General features: G+C 41.7%; 1 protein-coding gene across 1 annotated transcript in view; it reads left to right on the top strand.

Moving 5' to 3' along the window:
• Positions 1–10,814: 10,814 nt before the first annotated feature.
• Positions 10,815–22,367, top strand: part of LOC115155624 (zinc finger protein GLI2) — a 153,981-nt gene continuing 142,428 nt past the window's right edge. Inside the window, exon 1 of the mRNA XM_029702425.1 lies at positions 10,815–11,437. The gene's annotated coding sequence lies outside the window, so the exon portion shown is untranslated. The remainder of the gene's footprint in view (positions 11,438–22,367) is intronic.

The raw sequence follows: 22,367 nt of genomic DNA, 5'->3' as shown, positions 1-22,367 counted from the left end.
AATAACAAATGTTGGTTTGGTCCCAAATAATCCATAGTTATATCCAAATAGCGGCGTTTTGTTCGTGCGTTCAAGACACTATCCGAAGGGTAAATAAGGGTCACGTGCCCGACGCGTTTCGTGACAAAAAAATTCTAAATATTCCATTACCGTACTTCGAAGCATGTCAACCGCTGTTTAAAATCAATTTTTCTTGTAAAAAAGCGATAATATTCCGACCGGGAGTGGTGGGCTTATGAAGAGAAGAGGTGATGATCAGGACCAGGTGTGCAGATGGCTGATGAGATGCAGGTGCGGGTAATCAAGAGTTCTCCCGCCTAGCTTCATCGCCTGGCAACCAGACAGGGTGCGTTCAGCAACCTCAGGAACAGACTCCAAAACCAAAAAACAGTCAGCTCAGGCAGAAAACAGACTCAGGAAGCGGGATTCCTGACACCTTCCGGTACTAATCATACGACGCCGTTGTCATTGAGAAGAAGTAAAAGATCAACTATATAATACACTGATGAGTGACTTATAGAATAGGAGTCAAAGAAGATCAAGATGTAGGATTTAAGGTAAACATTAAACAACTCCCTAGGAAAGCAAATAACTTTACAGGGATTGGGTTGGCCAGATTGAAGTACTCGGCCAACCCACCTCAGTTCATTTAAATTCCTGATGAGTACCAGTGATATAGATACAAGAATGGCACCGAGAACTTAGATGATATTAATGGCTGTAATGCAATCGTTAATGTGACTGACTTAGGTTTAGAAGTACAGGAGAAAATTCTTAACCTCACCGCACCTATAACTGATGTAGGGTGGGCTAGTACCAGCAAAGGAAGCATACGACAGAAATTACCAAAAAGGGTGGTTAGGAACTTGCGCCCCGGGGTTATTGGTCCAACCAATTCGAGTTAGTCATCAGAGGCCAGTTATAGCAGGCTAAAGTAGGCACAGGAGGAGTTTTGACCAGGATGGGAGTAGCTTTGACTAGATGGATGCTATTGCCATCCTCAGGGAAGTTCCTGATGAATATAAAGCTATGAATCAAATAGGTGAAGGCTTTACCACTACATTATTTTGGTGGTTGACAATAAATACAAATGTGGATTGGATTAATGACATCTATTATAATCAACAGAGATTCATTAATGAAACCGGGGATGCAGTAAAGGGGTTCTCTGACCAATTATCCGCCACCTCCCTCATGACCTGATTAAATAGACTGACTCTCGATATGTTATTGGCAGAAAAGGGCGGTGTAGGTAGAATGATTGGGTTTCATTGCTGCACGTACATTCCTGATAACACAGCTTCAGCACTGGATATGTTACTAGCCGAGAAGGGTGGTGTATGTGTGATATTCAGATCAGTATGCTGTACTTACATCCAAAATAACACAGCTCCAGGCGGATCAGTGACTAAGGCCCTGGCAGGTTTAACCACATTAGCTCATGAATTAGCAGAGAACGCTGGGGTAGATACTTCCCTGACCGGATGGTTCGATAGCATATTTGGGAAATGGAAAAGTGTTGTAAGTACTGTATTGTGGGCTGCTTTCACCTGTATGAGTGTGTTAGTACTGTGTGGATGTTGTCCTGTCACATGTGTGAGAGGTTTAATCACCAGAACTCTAGAGAGATCGATGACGCAGCAGATGGTGAGATATGGGCCGATTCCGAGCTCCAACCAGTGGGAGGATGAATACGGGCCTCCAGGCCTGGGAGATGGCTCCATTTCTTTAAACCACGAGGAGCCAATGTTTAATGAGACCGTTTTCAATGTTAGATTGACTGTTCCTTTCATGATAATTATTATGAAAATCCTGAAACGAAGTGTCATAGTTGGAGATAGGCCCAGGATGGTCATTGATGAGTATCGGATGTATAGTATATACATGTATTGGTTTGGTTAATCCTTGTATCACAATTATGTTTCCATATAGCATTTGATAATCAATGTCAATTATTTAGTCATTTAAGGGTGGAATGATAAGGAAATTATATAATAAAGGTAAATGAATAAAGAATCCCTCCCTGAAACATAACTGATTAGTAATTAGTAGATATGTAGCATGTGTGATGAATAATTAAAGTGGTGATTAGTCAAGGCTTATTGATTGTTAATTATTATCATTGGGATTTGGAAATTCCCGTGACAGTTACAAAAGTATCTCTAAAGGCATTGATGTTCATCAGTCCACGGGTAAGACAACTTGTCTATAAATGAAGAAAGTTCAGCAATGTTGCTACTCTCCCTAGGAGTGGCCATCCTGCAAAGATAACTGCAAGAGCACAGCGCAGAATGCTCAATGAGGTTAAGAAGAATCCTAGAGTGACAGTGAAAGACTTACAGAAATCTCTGGAACATGCTAACATCTCTGTTGATAAGTCTACGATATGTAAAACACTAAACAAGAATGGTGTTCATGGGAGGACACCGTGGAAGAAGCCACAAATGTCCAAAAAAGGCATTGCTGCATGTCTGCAGTTTGCAAAAGTGCACCTGGATGTTCCACAGCGCTACTGGCAAAATATTCTGTGGACAGATGAAACTACAGTTGAGTTGTTTGGAAGAAACTCACAACACTATGTGTGGAGAAAAAAAGGCACAGCTCTGTTGGGCTAAATTGCTGTCTCAAATGGAGGTCACTATTGAACGTTTCCAGTGTTGCAGGAACTGTGTTTACTTTGCTTTGTTCCGGGACAATGTGGACCGCACTGACTTTCAATGTAGCAACTGCTTGCTTGCGGAGGACTACAGGAGTGAAGTAGCTACTCTTAGCAAGCAAGTAGCAAACCTACATAAGCTACTGGGGAACCCATGCCCACCTACTTTTTTATTTTTCTTCCACCCCAGTAGCCGGATGCCGCTCTGGTCTGGTGGAAGTTTTGCCACCGTGGCGGCTCTCCACAGCCGACTGGCCAGTGCTAGGCCGGGTTCCATCCCCGAAGGTGTCTCCCCATTCCCTGGAGAACGGAGCTGTTCTCGACTCAACCAACCAGCCATGGAGGTACGTCACTCACCGTGGAAGTCGAAGAAAGCGTCCTCTGGCAACGGGGGTCTCCATGGAGATGTTGAGCCTGGAACTGACACAGACCAGAAACAGCTTTGCCGCCCTGGATCCAGAGGTTCCGGCGCCTTCGTCCTTGGTGGCTTTCCAATCAAGATCGGATCTGGAGGTACCTGCATCTTCATCCTTGGTTATGTCTCCCTCTCTGGTGGCTTCTAGCTCGGGTTCAGATCCTCGGAACTCTCAGCCCCACCAAACGTGAAGCTGCCTGAGAGACAGGCCCATTCAACATCACCAGCTGTCATCATAGGCAGCTCTATGGTGAGAAATATCTCGGTCCCCAAGGCAAAAACCCTGTGCTTCCCAGGAGCATGAGTACAGGACATAACAAGGCTGCTTCCGAGTGTTCTAACACAGATACCGGGAGCTGACACTGTCGTAGTCCATGTGGGGTCAAACGACATCAGGAGGGCTAGCTTGGAACATTTGAAAATGGATTTTAATGAACTGATTTTAGCATTAAAAGACTCCAAAAATGGGCAATAATTTCAGGTCCAGTACCATCGTTGGGTGTGAAAGATTCAGCAGACTGCTGGCATTACACATCTGGCTAAAAGACTACTGTAGGTCTACTGGAGTCACTTTTATTGATAACTTTGACACCTTCTGGAAACAGAAGATACTCTACAGGAAAGACGGAGTCCATCCAAATCATCTTGGCTCCTGGACTCTGTCCACGCATTTCAAGGCTGCGTTGAAACAATGACTGGTAAATGATCTGAGACCAGCTCAGTTAATCCCTACCATTGTGACAATGAGTCGTCATAATGCTGCATCAAATTTACATGATCTTAGGGGCATTGGAAAACACAATGCAAGTAATTTCATTTATGTACCCCTAATTGCACAGAATACATCTCTTTATTCTACAGCTTTTGTAAGCAGTAATCATGAGCCTATGAACCAGAGTTACACTGTTAGCACTGAGGCGGTGTGCAATAGTAGGAAGATCACTTTATGCAGCTCACCTTGCACTATCAGCTCCAATATAAATAACATAAGCAAAAAGCTTCCCAGTAAAGCATTAAAAACAATCAAGCAACACAGAAAAGTGCTAAAAGATTGCCCATAATAACATATGCAACCTGAGAAACAAGGTCCATGAAGTCAATAACTTGCTTGTAACAGATGACATTCATATTCTGACTATCTCTGAAACTCACTTAGATAATACCTTTGATGATACAGTGGTAGCAATACATGGTTATAACATCTACCGAAAATACAGAAATGCCAACGGAGGCGGTGTTGCGGTCTATATTCAGAACCATATTCCTGTAAAGCATAGAGACGATCTAATATTAAATACTGTTGAAGTAATATGGCTACAGGTTCATCTGCCTCACCTAAAGCCCATTCTTGTAGGAAGCTGCTATAGACCACCAAGTGCTAACAGTAAGTATCTGGATAATGTGTGAAATGCTTGATAATGTATGTGATATCAACAGAATAGTATATTTTCTGAGTGATTTAAATATTGACTGGCTATCATCAAGCTGCCCACTCAGGAAAAAACTTCTGTAACCAGTGCCTGCAACCTGGATCAGGTTGTCAGTCAACCTACCAGTGTAGTTACAAACAGCACAGGAATTAAATCATCAACATGTATTGATCACATCTTTACTAACGCTGCAGATATTTGCTTTAAAAGCAGTATCCAAATCCATAGGATGTAGTGATCACAATATAATAGCCATATCTAGGAAAACCAAAGTTCCAAAGGCTGGGCCTAATAAAGTGTATAAGAGGTCATACAATAAGTTTTGTAGTAATTCATATCTTGATGATGTAAATAATATTTGCTGGTCTGTGGTGTGTAATGACGCGCAACCAGACACTGCACTTGACACATTTATGAAACTAATTATTCCAGTTACTAATAAGCACACACCCATTAAGAAAATGACTGTAAAAACTGTTAAATCCCCTTGCTTTGATGAGGAATTAAAAAATTGTATGGTTGAGATGGATGAGGCAAAAGGTATGGCAACTACGTCTGGCAGCCCAACTGATTGGCAAACATACTGCAAATTAAGAAATCATGTGACTAAACTAAATAAAAATAAACTAAACTATGAAACAAAGATAAATTATATACAGAATGATAGTAAAAAGCTTTGGGGCACCTTAAATTAAATCAGATGGCTCATTCATCACAAAGCCCACTGATATTGCAAACTACTTTAATTACTTTTTTATTGGCAAGATAAGCAAACTTAGGGATGACATGCCAGCAACAAACGCTGACACTACACATCCAAGTATATCGGACCAAATTATGAAAGAGAAGAATTGTACTTTTGAATTACCTAAAGTCAGTGTGGAAGAGGTGAAAAATAATTGTTGTCTATCAACAATGACAAGCCACCGGGGTCTGACAATCTAGATGGAAAATTACTGAGGATAATAGCAGATGATATTGCCACATCTTAAATTTAAGCCTACTAGAGAGCATGTGCCCTCAGGCCTGGAGGGAAGCTAAAGTCATTCCGCTACCCAAGAATAGTAAAGCCCCCTTTACTGGCTCAAATAGCCGACCAATCAGCCTGTTACCAACCCTCAGTAAACTTCTGGAAAAACACACACAGTGCTATTTCACAGTAAACAAATTGACAACAGAATTTCAGCATGCTTATAGGGAAGGACAAGCACAGCAAGCACAAGCACAGCACTTACACAAATGACTGATGATTGGCTGAGAGAAATTGATGATAAAATTATTGTTGGGGCTGTCTTGTTAGACTTCAGTGCAGCTTTTGACATTATTGATCATAGTCTGCTGCTGGAAAAACGTATGTGTTATGGCTTTACACCCTTTACTATAATGTGGATAAATAGTTACTTGTCTAACAGAACGCAGAGGGTGTTCTTTAATGGAAGCCTCTGAAATATAATCCAGTTAGAATCAGGAATTCCCCAGGGTAGCTGTTCAGGCCCCTTGCTTTTTTCAATTTTTACTAATGACATGCCACTGACTTTGAGTAAAGCCAGAGTGTCTATGTACGCGGATGACACAACACTATACACGTCAGCTACTACAGCGACTGAAATGACTGTAACACTCAACAAAGAGCTGCAGTTAGTTCTAGAGTGGGTGGCAAGGAATAAGTTAGTCCTAAATACTTCTAAAACTAAAAGCATTGTATTTGGAACAAAACACTCACTAAACCCTAAAACTCAATGAAATCTTGTAATAAATAATGTGGAAATTGAGCAAGTTGAGATGACTAAACTGCTTAGAGTAACCCTAGATTGTAAACTGTCATGGTCAAAACATATTGATGCAGTAGATGGGGAGAAGATTTGTCTATAATAAAGCGATGCTCTGCCTTCTTAACAACACTATCAACAAGGCAGGTCCTACAGGCCCTAGTTTTGTCGCACCTTGACTACTGTTCAGTCGAGTGGTCAGGTGCCACAAAAGAGGACTTAGGAAAATTGCAATTGGCTCACAACAGGGCAGCACGGCTGGCCCTTGGATGTACACAGAGAGCTAATATTAATAATATGCATGTCAATCTCTCCTGGCTGAAAGTGGAGGAGAGATTAACTTCATCACTACTTTTATTTATGAGAGGTATTGACATGTTGAATGCACCAAGCTGTCTGTCTAAACTACTGGCACACAGCTCGGACACCCATGCATACCCCACAAGACATGCCAGAAGAGGTCTCTTCACAGTCCCCAAGTCCAGAAAAGACTATGGGAGACACACAGTACTACATAGAGCCATGACTACTATTCCACATCAAGTAACTGACGCAAGCAGTAAAATTAGAATTTAAAAAAAAAAGATTAAAAAACACCTTATGGAGCAGTGGGACTGTGAAGCAACACAAACATTGGCACAGACACATGCATACACACACACACACAAAAACATACGCACTATACATACACATGGATTTAGTACTGTAGATATGTGGTAGTGGTGGAGTAGGGGCCTGAGGGCACACAGTGTGTTGTGAAATCTGTGAATGTATTGTAATGTTTTTAAAACTGTATTAACTGCCTTAATTTTGCTGGACCACAGGAAAAGTAGCTGCTACCAAGGGGATCCATAATAAAAACAAAAATACAAACATCAAAAAACCTAATTCCAGCTGTAAAGTATGGTGGCGGGAGCATCATGGTTTGAAGCTGCTTTGCTGCCTCAGGGCCTGGACAGCTTGCTATCATCGACGGAAAAATGAATTCCCACGTTTATCAAAACATTTTGCAGGAGAATGTTAGGCTATCTGTCCACCAATTGAAGCTCAACAGAAGTTGGGTGATGCAACAGGACAACGACCCAAAACACAGAAGTAAATGAACAACAGAATGGCTTCAACAGAAGAAAATACACCTTCTGGAGTCAGAGTCCTGACCTAAACCCGATTGAGATGCTGTGGCATGACCTCAAGAGAGAGTTCACACCAGATATCCCATTTTGCTGAACTGAAACTGAAAGTTTTGTAAAGATGAATGGTCCAAAATTCCTCCTGACCATTGTGCAGGTTTGATCCACAACCTCATAAAAGGTTTGGTTGAGATTATTGCCACCAAAGGAGGGTCAACCAGTTATTAAATCCAAGGGTTCACAAACTTTTCCCACCCTGCACTGTAAATGTTTACTCGGTGTGTTCAATAAAGACATGAAAACGTAGAATTGTTAGTGTGTTATTAGTTTAAGCAGACTGTGTTTGTCTATTGTTGTGACCTAGATGAAGATCAGATCAAACTTTATGACCAATTTATGCAGAAATACAGGTACTTCCAAAGGGTTCACATACTTTTTCTTGACACTGTATATGGGTCATGACAGTGTTATGACCATATTATGACAGGTTATGACAAGTTATGTCAGCTGTTATCACATATTATGACATGTTTATGACCATGTCATAATGTGTTAAGACGCTGGGTGTCAAGTAAAGTGTTAACCAGTTGTGATTGCTTGGATTGACAATACAATGTGTGTGTGTGTGTGTGTGTGTGTGTGTGTGTGTGTGTGTGTGTGTGTGTGTGTGTGTGTGTGTGTGTGTGTGTGTGTGTGTGTGCGTGCGTGTACGTGTGTGTGACCGTGACTCTCCTTGGGTCTGTTTAAGAGACACAAGCCGCTGTTCTTAGAGCAGCCAGAGGGGTGAGTATCCTCATACCCTGGTAATAAGAACCAACACTGTGATACCACTTTACACCACTTGATGGTAGTGTTTACAAATTCACTTTTTCCAGCAAGCGTCTCAAATTCTTTCAAAGTTTACGCCTACAGAACAATTTCATCCAGAGTAGGTATTCTGCATCAAGTACACCAGGTAAGAGTATGGAGTAGGTGTGCAATTTGTTTAATAATGTTGCTTTTGAATACTGTAAGGTGCAAGTGTGTGTGTGCGTGTGTGTGTGTTTTTTGGTTTTGGATACACAGTGGACCCCAGAGATGATTTGGAGATAACAGGAAAACACTGGCTATACACTCCAGCAGAAGGCTAACTAACTGTGGACTAACTGAGTCATCACACAGAGAGGGTTCACCTTGGAGTTTGGATTTGACCCATGATCACCAATTCAGCGGATATTGAGGGAAACAGTGACTTCTTGTGGACATTGACAATACATTCGTTGCATTCATTCATAGGTTGTGTGTGTATGTGAAAGAGAAAGAGAAATAAAGACAGAGGGAGGAACATAAAGAGAGAGAGGTGGATAGAAAGAGTGAGCAAGAGAGGGAGACAAAGAATGGGGGAGCGAGAGAGAGAAACAAAGAGAGAGAGTGAGAAAGAATGTGAGAGAAAACGAGGGAGAGAGAGAGTGTCAGGCCTGGTCAGGGATGTGATATAACAAATGTATGCTTTCAGACACGTCTTGTCGGTTCTCAGTTGTAAACACAAACAATCATGCTGTGAACAATGCAACAAAATACAATAAACTGACGTTCATATGCAAACTTTCTGTAGTATGTAGGCAAATGTGGGCTATAGCAGCCAGCACCATCCCTACTGTCCTGTTATTAAATAGATCAACAGAACAGAAAAATAGATATGTGGTCATTTATTGTTGTAGATTTAATTAAATGAAGAAAGACTATGTCAATAACTTGGAAAAACAATGAATAGTTGATTCATAGCCAAAAACATACACCAGCACAAACACTTTTGATTGATTATGTTTTGGTTAGATCTGCAACTTGAGGTGAGGGTTGTGTAATGCTGAAAGTATGCATGAGATCATGTGACCAGATCATAAGCAACAGGTGATCTCACTCACTACCAAAACTGCTGTAGTCTCATTTGTGAAGCATCTAAATTGTGCTTATGAATGTTTTGTTATGAAGCATCTAGGTAGTGCTTTTGAAGTCTTTATGAAGGATCTAGGTAGTGCTTATGAAGACTTTATGAAGCATCTAGGTAATGCTTATGAAGGTTTTGTTGTGAAGCATCTACATAGTGCTTTTGAAGACTTTATGAAGGATCTAGGTGATGCTTATGAAGACATTATGAATGGTCTATGAAACTCTATAAAGCCTCTCTCTTCCTTGCCTCGCTCCTGTTTTGCTCCTGAAATCAGAAACCTAACATGCTCATTAAAATTCCAGGCTGTAGGATCCGCTGGCAGAGGAGAAATGCAAACGGCCTGACACTGGCGTTCACCCCCTTTTATACAGACAAGCAGAGGCACAGAGTGGGCTCATGTGCACGGCCTGGTTTTGAGAGGGGGCATCCAGGCATGCTGTGCCCACAGAGAGATTAACAATAGGTGGACGCAGCCAGGCCTGACACTCTCTCTCTCCCTCGTTTTCTCTCACATTCTTTCTCACTCTCTCTCTCTGTTTCTCTCTCTCGCTCCCCCACTCTTTGTCTCCCTCTCTTGCTCACTCTTTCTATCCACCTCTCTCTCTTTATGTTCCTCCCTCTGTCTTTATTTCTCTTTCACATACACACACAACCTATGAATGAATGCAACGAATGTATTGTCAATGTCCACAAGAAGTCACTGTTTCCCTCAATATCCGCTGAATTGGTGATCATGGGTCAAATCCAAACTCCAAGATGTGTTTCAAAGGTTAAAAGTTGTCACATGCACAGGATACAGCAGGTGTAAAACAGTTCAGTGAAATGCTTAACTTGCGAGCTCTTTCCCAACAATGCAGAATAAAGGTAATAATATAGATTTTTTTTAAACACACAAGAAAAGTGAGAGAAGAAAAAAGCGGGTAAAAAACACAAAAACGCAAGCTTTTGAGTAGCTGTCTGATAAATAGGTAAAGACTGTCATGACTGTTCTGTTATTTTTCTTCTTGAGAATTATGAGACTTTTACTGACAATGACACAAAACAGCGGTACCTTCAAATAGTCGAGAAAACAGCTTTTGTTTGGACTACCCTATTATCCACACAAACCATTATTCAACTCACAGACATCATGATGCTCAGACACATGAATCAGAAAGGCCTGATATATATATACCCACATCAGCATTCCAAGTGTTAAAGTCTGACACATCATGTAACTTGCTAGTACCAGGCACTGTTGATAATGGAGGAAAGTATCCCTAATGATGTGCTTTGTGTAGGCTATGTGGAAGGCTTGTCTCCAAATTGATTTCATCAGTGTTACTGCTGTAAGTCTATGCCAAGACAAATGGAGACGGGGAAGAAGATATCAATTTCCCAAAAATATGTGATGGCCAAAAAATATGTTTATATGAGGAGGGGGTCGGTTGGGTGATATACTAGTCAGTTGCAATGATGCTCCTATTCTCAATTGAATAGCCCATGTGTATCTGACAGAAGTAGCTCCCAGTAACGTTCCTGCCTGAAGTCTGTGAAATCGAACAATAATTAAACTTTATCTAACTTGTACCTGAGTCCAACTGCTGGATTGAGTTAGCCCGGCCCATCTGGAGCAGCAAATGGCTCAACTCAACAGGGAGCACGGAGGAGGTGGAGGGTAGAGAGGGGGAGAGAAAGAGGGGATCGGATTGAAAACAGATCAGTTTGAAGATCTCACCACCGCATGTCTAGAACAACTGTCGATTAAAATCTAGTTTTAGTTTACATTTTCAGCCACGTATTTTGGCGAAAACATGTCATGCGCTTTCTTATGTAAAAACTCAAAGGTGAGTGAGAAAACGTTACCGCTTGAAGATGATGGATTGTAAAAGTTAGATGCGAGTAAATGCGCTCCTCCGTGTTAAATGAGTTATCCGAGGGATGCCGTGTCCCGAACTTTGAGTAGACTTTGAAACTTTTCTTAAAGTATTTTTTTTTCAAAGAGACATAGCCGGCCTCAGCTGTTTTCATTGAAAAAATACACTTTAGCCTTATTCTCGAAATACTTGCAGAGTCATCGGACAAAGTGAACAAAACAGCATCGGTGTTTAAAGAGAAAGTGTTCAAGGTAAGGAAAGTTTTTGTTGTGGTGTAGACTAGCCTAGATGACAAGCTTGGAGACATTTTAAAACAAATTATTAATTTCTTATTTGAAACCTCTTGATGCTGAATGCAATAGACAAGCTATATGTGTTTAAATGTAAAGCACTATCCTGCAGTCACATTGAATAATCTTGCGTGTCAGGGACAGATGGGGTTTGGGTAACTCCACATCACATTTGCACTTTGAACTTAACTGACATTGGAATCCAAAACATTCTGTCTTGCAACTTGATCTATTTGCGAAGAGATGTGATCCGAAAGCCGCGGCGTCAACCCTTCTACTGACTTCCAAATGCCTGCAGAGTAGTAGCCTAGACCTATCGTGATTCACTGCATCTTTAAATGTGATCCTAAAAATGTGTGCGAAGTTCGATGTAAACAGTAACTTTTATTTTGCAATACATTTTGTGCATATTTCTTGAAGTTTTAACTTCTATAGGTTTGGGGACATGTGTTCTCAAATGTTGTTGTCTTGTCTATCATAATTTTGAGTGGTTTCAGATTGACACATTTCATAGGCTACATTCCAATGTAATTGTGCTTTTCACACTAACGTTTGTGGCAGACGGACTGTTGGCCTATACACAGTGGCTACAAGTTGACGTAAAAGAAAGTGATAGGTGCTCAAGAGTGCACTCACTTCACTCCGTGTACAGATTATTTCAAGATCCCTCTCATTTAAACACTTGCAATAAATGTTTCAAGTGCTTGCCATGCTGTGGAATTAAGGGCACCTCCTTGAATCTCCCATGTCAGTAGGAGTTGTGTCCTTATTGTTGAAAAATTCTCAGTTGTTTGCCTGTTTGCACTGTAGCCTGAGTAATCAACACACACTTGACGCTTTTGTGCGGGTAAAACAGCTATATTTACTGTTGGCTTTTACCCATCTAGAGTGTGTGTTAATAATCCCCAGGCTAATGCCTGAACTAATAATATGAGCACCATGTTCCTTCAGTTATAGAACTACAAATAAAAAAGAAAAGATGTGGTTTTAGGATTGTATATCAATTCATAGGATATAGTTTAAATGTAAAATGAATTCCTTAATCAGTGATATTCATCAACTCAAATGTAAAACTGATGAAAGGAATGGTTAAAGTTATTTGATGTCATGGGTTTACTGAAGAATGTTAAAACTTCAGGATTTTACAAAGGAACAATAGTATGTCCTCTAGAGAATAAAGTGAAAAGAAAACAGTGAAAAGAAAGAAATGAAAAGTAAGAATAGACAAATGCTCAAGGAAAAAGCTCTGACTCTGGCAAAAAGCTTCCGTGGTGGTGTGCATTGGTGTTGCGCATGGTGGATACATGTCTGTGTATCCACCATGAGTGTGATTTTCATTTAATGCGTTGATGCTCATGCAGTTGCGGGAACATTAGCATAAGAAAAAAGTTTTAGTGCATTTGCCATTGTGCTGAATGAAGAGTTCCAGCAGTCAGGCCTGGGGAGAGTGAAAGAATGTAAAGAAATGATGGGGCTATTCAGCCTATTCAACCTCTGCTTGGGGCTCTTTTCTCTAGGCTCTGAAACCCATGGTGGCGATGTCACTTTCATCTCCCAAGCCAGAGCCAGCCTCTCTCTCTTTTCTATGTTCCCCTTACCCTCCGTTTCTCTCTTTCACATGTCCCTCCACAGCTCTCCCCACTTTATTGATCTGCCGTTTTTCTTCTCTGGAAGTCTGCAGAAATTTAATGAACCGAATACTGGAAAAGGGAAAGGAGGAGAGGTGGGGGGGACTTTAAAAAACCCAAATACTGATGAAGTCTAGCATGCAGGAGGGTCGGGAGGAGGAAAATACCGTTTGAATGACTCTGAGGAGGACAGGAAGAGGACAGACCTCCCCCTAAAGAGAGGACAACATTTTTTGAAAAAAAACAGGGTTTTCTTGTCCCTTTCTCTCTCTCCTCTCACACCTCAGTGAGCTAAGATACTATACTGTTCCGATAAAGCCATTTACTATAGCATGGCATTCCTAGATTGCAGTCCCTTTAAGCTCTGTCCCCTTAAACTGCTCAGAGATTCTACCAGGAGAAAAGCCAATGTTTCGGGTATACAGTTGAGAAAGTTGTTGTGTTTAGAAATCTACTTGATGTAAAAGAAAGTTCTACAGCTGCTGTATCTCCATAGTTTACATGTTTCCCAGACGGTTGTTTTCCCACAATTCTGTTTCTGTTCTGATGGCCATATTACGTGGTTATATTAGGCCATTATGATTACAAACCACACCGTTTTAATATAGGCAAAACGTTGATGGTTGAATCATATCCAAAATGCCCTACACTGCATTTAAACTGTATTTTCATATTTCCATTGCTGTAAAGGAAAATGAACATGCCACCTTCCCACCAGTCTTGTTAAGCCTGCTGTATGTTTTGCAACACATTGTTGAGCCCAACACTATTTCCCTACTATCTAGATGACGTATACCACTGACGTTGTGTACAACGAGTGGTTGTCATCGAGTGAAAAGAGCATTATCATTCTAGACCCGTCAGAGACACCACTTTGAGAGTGTTGGACAATACTGGGTGTCTAGCAGGACCTTGCAGCCTTCCTTCAGCCCAGCCCGGGGGGAGCTGTGTGGGGGTGGAGGGTGGCTGAAGTACACTCATGTCTTGAGCTCAATTGATGGGCATTTAATGGCCATTTAGGGAGCTGTAAAAAGACATCTATGTGTTGAACTATTCCAGTCCACCACGGCGCACTCTTCTAACAGCGAGGCTGTACTTGAGATGAGGGGAAAGGTGGAGGGAAGGGGGAAACACAGGGACGAGTAAAGTGACGGCAGTCGGCAGAGAAGCTACATTCATTTGTTTTCAGGGTCCCTCTTTGAGTTCCTCTCTGCATTGGCTTGGGGATGGCAAGTGGACACAATCAAGGCTTTTTAGTGTCTGTTATACCATACCCTCGAGGCATCTGGCTCATTCTCTTTCAAGTGTCTGGGGTTAAATAGGATCACATCATATCCGTCTGGAAGAGTGAGAGTAGCAACCTGCCCTGTCTGGCCTTGTCCCCTCTCATTCCCCACTCCATCTCTCACAGGGCCAGCTAGGCCTAGGAGTGAGTACTTAGACCCCACCTCACCCCCCTCTCCATCTCTCACAGGGCCAGCCATGAGAACGAGTCCTTACTAAGACACACAGTGCCATGGAATGTGAGGTTGAGAGAATTTACATCTGTTGTTATCGAAAGAAAATGGCAAACCATGTATGGCCTCCTCTGTAAAAAACACGTAATTGTAAAAGTAAAGGAGAGAGCCCAATGTGGTTTTAACTAGCCATTTAAGCGCTGTATGGTAAAATCACTGACAACCTCATTACATCGTGATTGATGTCATTAATCTTGGGAGGCGGGAGGCACAGTGAGTCGCCCTCATCAAAAAGCAAGAAGCTAGGCTACAATTACGGAGGACATGGTTTCTCTCGAGGAAACACTATTTCCAGGTTTCTGTAAGTCATGCAACAAGGCCTAATGATCTATTTCCTCTAGACCTACCCATTTATTTAACAAAATTCTCCCTGTCAGTCAATCACAGGCACCAAAGTGGGAATATTTTGGGGGCCTTTGGACTCCAGGGGTGTATCCGGAATGACACCTTATTCCCTTTATAGTGCATTAGTTTTGACAATGGTCCGAGTCAAAAGAAGTGCACTACATAGGGAGTAGGGTACAACTTTGGGGCCTCTGGACTTCGTCCCAGCCTGCCTTCACACTGTTCTCTGAGGGAGGAAGGAATGAAACTTCAACAGATTAAATCATGTATACAATTTACATTGTGTTATATATGATGTGTCAACACCATGACATCTTGAAACGATACCCAGCCCCACGGCCAGAGTTCTCCAAACACAGGCTTTTAGCAGTGGTTCTATAGGTCAAAGCAAGTTAGCCAGTTGGAGTGGTGGACACAACATTTATTTCATTACTTCACCCTAAAATAAACCATTGGGTTTAAGCTGCAGAGCTCTGCGCTAACACAGAGATAACCACAACTAGACCGGCCCACTTTGCTCAACCAGCTAAATAGCTTGAGAAAAAACATGGGTTATGTTTGGTTTCCAGTACACTACCAGTCAAGCTTTTCCGGTCCACTGGCACCAAGATATATATATATATAATCATAATAATATATAGCCAAAATGTAGCCGAACCATGTGCCTGGTTCTCCTTACTTCTTGTTCGTCCTAACGCTCTGAACCAACACCAAGCCTGGCGGACACTGGAGAGATCTGAGCTCAGCATGTGGTTAATCTGAGAGGGTTGTCTTGATCCTACTGCTAATCACCTCCTATAGCAGGTTAGCCAGGGTAACAAGATGATCTGCGGTTCCATCATGGAAACTTTCCTTTCACAGCAACTGGCAGAAGCCCAGACAGAGTATCATTATTAACACCATTGTGTCTTCTCCTATCTTACTCTCCATTGCCAATGAATGACCAGATTCACTGTGTTGGTTGTTCCTAAGACTGACATGGACTCCCAGACAATGGTGTATTGTCTTCAGTGTTTGCCGTCGGCTTTAATCTGATGCAGAGCGTCAGGTCTATGGAGCTGCTTGCAGAACACAGAGCATATTCAACAGTGTATTCAACAGTGTGTGTGTGTGTGTGTGTGTGTGTGTGTGTGTGTGTGTGTGTGTGTGTGTGTGTGTGTGTGTGTGTGTGTGTGTGGGTGTGTGTGTGTGTGTGTGTGTGTGTGTGTGTGTGTGTGTGTGTGTGTGTGTGTGTGTGTGTGTGTGTGTGTGCATGCTCTGTTTGTGCTTCCAACACTGGGGTTTTGAGAAAGGGGAGAGGCCTCAGTTGTAAGTTATGATTTATCTAAAGGCCTCCCGTAGCTACAAAGCAAAGTTGACTTACTGACTTGCCCATAGGGGCTGAATGTAATCGTATTACATTCCATATGATGAGAAATATTAAGTCCCTTACTTTGTGCCAGGCCACAGACTCCTCTGTGATAGACTAGGAGACGAGGGGAGTGCATTGAAAGCATTTAACTGCTTGCAAAGAAACCATTTGGTTCTTCTACACCAGGGCTGTCCAACCCTGTTCCTGGAGAGCTACCCTCCTGTAGGTTTTCCTTTCAACCCCAGTTGTAACTAACTTGATTCAGCTTATCAACCAGTTAATTATTAGAATCAGGTGCACTAGATTAGGGATGGAGCTAAAACCTACAGGATGGTAGCTCTCCAGGAACAGAGTTGGAGAGCCCTGTTCTACACCAACTCCCTCCCCAACACATGTCCACTAGCTCACTGCCTGCCTGCCGCCATTGCGTCGGCCTCTCTCCGGCTCAGAACAAAACTCTGGTTCTGGGTTCAGTCCATTTTGAGGTTTGTTTTGGAATCCTCTCATTAGATGGGAGAACCTGATGGGACGAGGATCGTATGTGGATGCATGCTGCCTTTGTCTTCTCTCAGTAACTTGAAACATGTAAGACTTTTCAAATATAATGCAACAAATATGTTGCGCAATGTGTGTTCAGAGTAGAATCGGCATAAATGCAGTCATGGCAGAACTGTAACAGTATCCCCGAGCTCCTTATCCTCAGTGTTGAGAAAAGTGTGGAACTTCCTTCAAATAGACAGATTGGAAAAGACCATTAAGAACTCTTGTGGTGTTAACGTACCTATTACTACCATCTCATGTGTGGGTGGCCGGTCTTTACACCTTTTGTTATCATTCTCAAAGAGTCGCTAGGTGTCAATGCTTCTGAATCATCGCTTGTAAAAGACGGACATGTTCTGACAATTGAAGTACAGGCTAGGCTGATTGCTTAACCAGGTATATTTGGCTCAGTGTGGCTTCCAGGTTGTCATCGCACCTCTTGGTGTGCTTGTGGCAGCTGGTAGGACATTGACCCCCCACACACAAGGGCCTCAGACAACAGCTAGAGCTGTCCCCTTGTCACCAAGGCGTCCGATCTGAGGAACAGCTGACAGACTGCCGGCACACACACACACACTTCAGAGATAAAGTCTGCTTTCAAAAGCACTTATATTAGAATGATAATCTCTTGTAATATCAATGTGGATGTGTCATCATTAAATAGATTAACTTGGAAGGACAAATGACAACTGTAGATTTTTGCCTTTGATTCAAAGGGATACACACATATGTGCACACCATACCACCCACACCACCCGCTGTTGCCTAAGGGGCCTGGTGAGGATATTGACAGCTGTAACTGTTGAGAATGAGTCGTAACAACACATTTAGGATAAATGACCAGGCCCCAAATGCTACTGAAAGAAAGGAGCCGACTCTGCAATGTGGCACAAATGACAGCTGATCTGAGCTGAGGGTTTCTCCCATAGAATGATATGATCATCTATGGTTTCTCCTCTCCTGAGCAGATGGCAACTTCTTTGACCATACATGACATAACTTGATCAAGTGCTTGTATGATTATTGTTTTTAGCACAATGATTTGCTTGTTACTGCATGGCCATAACATAACAAAACTCCCCAACACACAAACCCCTATGTAATTACGTAGTGAGAAATGGAAATGATCACAGTTAGAACATTTATATATGTGGATGTGTATGTACAGTGCCTTCAGAAACTAATTAGACCCCTTGACTTTTTCCACATTTTGTTAGGTTACAGCCTTATTCTAAAATTGATGAAATAGTTTTTTTCCTCATCAATCTACACATAATACCCCATAATGACAAAGCAGAAATAGGTTTTTAGAATTTTTAGCAAATTTATTACAAATAAAAACAGAAATATTACATTTACATAAGTATTCAGACCCTTTACTCAGTACTTTGTTGAAGCACCTTTGGCAGCAATTACAGCCTTGAGTCTTCTTGGGTATGACGCTACAAGCTTGGCACACCTGTATTTGTGGAGTTTTTCCCATTCTTCTCTGCAGAGCCCCTCAAGCTCTATCAGGTTGTATGGGGAGCATTGCTGCACAGCTATTTTCAGGTCTCTCCAGAGATGTTCGATCGGGCCACTCAAGGACATTCAGAGACTTGTCCCGGAGCCATTCCTGCATTTTCTTGCTGTGTGCTTAGGGTCATTGTCCTGTTGGAAGGTGAACCTTCACCGCAGTCTGCGGTCCTGAGCGCTCTGGGGCAGGTTTTCATCAAGGGTCTCTCTGTACTTTTCTCCGTTCATCTTTCCCTCAATCCTGACTAGTCTCCCAGTCCCTGCTGCTGAAAAACACCCCCACAGCATGATGCTGCCACCACCATGCTTCACCGTAGGGATGGTGCCAGGTTTCCTCCAGACGTGACGCTTGGTATTTAGGCCAAAAAGTTCAATCTTGGTTTCATCAGACAGGAGAATCTTGTTTCTCATGGTCTGAGTCCTTTATGTGCCTTTTGGCAAACTCCAAGCGGGCTGTCATGTGCCTTTTACTGAGGAGTGGCTTCCGTCTGGCTACTCTACCATAAAGACCTGATTGGTGGAGTGCTGCAGAGATGGTTGTCCTTCTGGAAGGTTCTCCCATCTCCAAAGAGGAATTCTAGGAACTCGGGTTCTTGGTCACCTCCCTGACAAAGGCCCTTCTCCCCTGATTGCTCAGTTTGGCCGGGCGGCCAGCTCTAGGAAGAGTCTTGGTGGTTCCAAACTTCTTCCATTTAAAGAATGATGGAGGCCACTGTGTTCTTGGGGACCTTCAATGCTGCAAACATTTTTTGGTACCCTTCCACAGATCTATGCCTCGACACAATCCTGTCTCTGAGCTCTACGGACAATTCCTTCGACCTCATGGCTTGGTTTTTGCTCTGACATGCACTGTCAACTGTGGGACCTTATATAGATAGGTGTGTGCCTTTCCAAATCATGTCCAATCAATTGAATTTACCACAGGTGGACTCAATTTCGAGTCTCATAGCACAGGGTCTGAATACTTATGTAAATTAGGTATTTCTGTTATTTCTCTCGCTTTGCCATTACGGGGTATTGTGTGTAGATTGCTGAGGATTCTTTTTATTTAATACATTTTAGAATAAGGCTGTAACGTATCAAATGAAAATTATGCAGACAATTACATTAATGGAAGCTACAATCTATCTGCAATATTAAAGCTGATCTACCCCCTAAAAAAAAGTTAGGACATTTCTCAGGCGATTGTGTTTGAGTCTTTACATCTGTTTTATATAAAGAGATCAACCACAGGATATTGCATGTACTAGCAGCGAGTGGTGGTGGGGGAGGGTGGGTTAAAGGGAACAGCTCATCCACATGACTCGTCTGTGTACATCTGTTCATTCTGGGGATCATTGGAAGAACATGGCCTCTGAGTGACTGACTTATTGCCTCCCAGCTACTAAGAACAGGACACGGAATCTAGTGTACCTTACTCAGTGAATGTACAGTGTGTACTCAAAGTATTTCTTCATAGTCAAAATCCGAAAATGGCATCCTATTCCTTATTTAGTACACTACTTTTGACCTGGCTCTGGATAAAGGTAGTGCACTTATAGCAAATAAGGTTTATAGTCAAGTGCCGGTTCTCTCAGGCTTCCTTTGTGAACATGTTAAGGCAGTAATAGTAGTACTTTCCTGGCCGGAGAATCCATTTTAAGGCAGTAATAGTAGTACTTTCCTTGCTTTTGAATCCATGTTAAGGCTGTAATAGTAGTACTTTCCTAGCCTGGGCAATGGGCATACAGTATATACCGTAGCACCTTTCACTATTTCTCTTCGTTGTTAGAGTCTGATCTTCCTCTATGAGTGCTCAAAATTCAGATAGTCTACTGTCAGTTGACTCAAGCTTCCTTTGTGAACATGTTAGGGCAATAGTTTCCTTTCTCAGTTCACTGACCATGAGGACACCTATCTATATGACAAATCATACAAATATATTCCTTCCTGCGTCTGAGTCACGCATATGACTAATGAATGCTGCCAGTTCCTTTTCCACCATATATTTTAACCTGTGCCCTTTTTAAACCAGGGCTTCAAAGGTTTTCAGGGGTAGATGTTGTTCTGATGACAGTGATTCCCCCATCTAGAATGTGCCCTTGTCTTAAAGCATCCACATGCTTCCCAGCCAAAACAGTTCGGAAACAGTTTGTGCATATATTATGACAACATTTTTTTCGGGCACACAACATTTTATAGTCCGTTGCATAAGGTACGGACAACAAATATATTTGCGTTTTATAAATGGCAATTTGAATGCACGGAGAGACCATGACGAGATCCTGAGACCCATTGTTCATCCGCCACCATAACCTCATGTTTCAGCATGATAATGCACAGTCCCATGTCGCAAGGATCTGTACACAATTCCTGGAAGCTGAACATTTTCCAGTTCTTCCATGGCCTGCATACTCACCAGACATGTCACCCATTGAGCATGTTTGGGATGCTCTGGATTGACGTGTACGACAGAGTGATCCAGTTAGGGCTGTGGCGTTCATGACATTTTGTCGGCCTGTTATTGTCATGCAAAAGTCTGCCGGTCTCAGAGTAATTGATCGTTAATTAACATAGACACATTTAGCATCTCCAGGCCTCCACGCATACAAACCATACAAGCCATACAAACCATACGTTTAAAAAAGTCTAATAAATCAATTGAAAATACACCATTACAATAAATCCATTATTTATTTTAATAAGGTCTAAAGAAACAATATTTATTTCAGAAGAACAGAATATGAGTTGGCCTACTGTATGTTATCTGGCTAAGTGCCATTCCATAGGCTGTAGGCTTGTTAATTTAGCAGACAAGATATGCTTATAAGTCCCATGCCATTATTTTATATTCGATTATTTTATAGTAAGATGGATATAATTGAACCTAGGTGAATAAAGTAGAAAGGATATTTTTCCCATTCCGGAGTGAGTGCGCATATTAAACTCATTTCAGGAAACTAGGCATAAGAGCCATTTGAACGTTAATTTTTTATCAACGTTTTTTGGCAGAAATGCCTTCTGGAACATGTGAACTTTCATGTGTCATTAATAACAAGCTTGTATGCCATCTGTAAATATGAATAAAATTGTTAAATTATGAACCTAGTTGGATTAGCCACAGAAAAAGCCAGTAACCTTCCCGCTAGCCATGATTGGCTGAGATAATGGGTAGGCTGGACATGCCGAGAGATGAGTTTGGATTGGTCTGCCATGTAGCATGCTTCTGTCTATAAGATGAGCTAGTCAGTATGTGTAGGTAATCCTTTCTAACGCATATTTTTAGAATGTTACTGCAAAGGTGTTGTTCTCCACTTTCTGGAGGACCGAGTTTTGAAATCAGTGTAATGCACAGTGGAATTAGAATATGATAGCTAAGAAGATGGAGAAAATTCTGCCGTTTTATTGCAAATAACCAGCCCTGTGATGCCGGGCTATCTACTTAGAATATTGCAAAATGTGCTTTCACTGAAAAGCTATTTTAAAATCGGACATAGCAAGTGCATAGAGGAGTTCTGTATCTATAATTCTTAAAATAATTGTTATGTTTTTTGTGAACGTTTATCGTGAGTAATTTAGTAAATTCACCGGAAGTTTGCGGGGGGTATGCTAGTTCTGAACGTCACATGCTAATGTAAAAAGCTGGTTTTTGATATAAATATGAACTTGATTGAACAAAACATGCATGTATTGTATAACATAATGTCCTAGAAGTGTCATCTGATGAAGATCATCAAAGGTTAGTGCTGCATTTAGCTGTGGTTTTGTTTTTTGTGACATTATATGCTAGCTTGTAAAATGGGTGTCTGATTATTTCTGGCTGGGTACTCTGCTGACATAATCTAAAGTTTTGCTTTCGTTGTAAAGCCTTTTTGAAATCGGACAGTGTGGTTAGATTAACGAGAGTCTTGTCTTTAAAATGGTGTAAAATAGTCATATGTTTGAGAAATTGAAGTAATAGCATTTCTAAGGTATTTGAATAACGCGCCACAGGATTCCACTGGCTGTTACGTAGG

This window comes from Salmo trutta, chromosome 20 (genome assembly GCF_901001165.1).
Source record: "Salmo trutta chromosome 20, fSalTru1.1, whole genome shotgun sequence".
Lineage (NCBI taxonomy): Eukaryota > Metazoa > Chordata > Actinopteri > Salmoniformes > Salmonidae > Salmo > Salmo trutta.
Note: the sequence above shows the minus strand (reverse complement) of the source record. Positions and strands in the feature narration are given on the sequence as shown.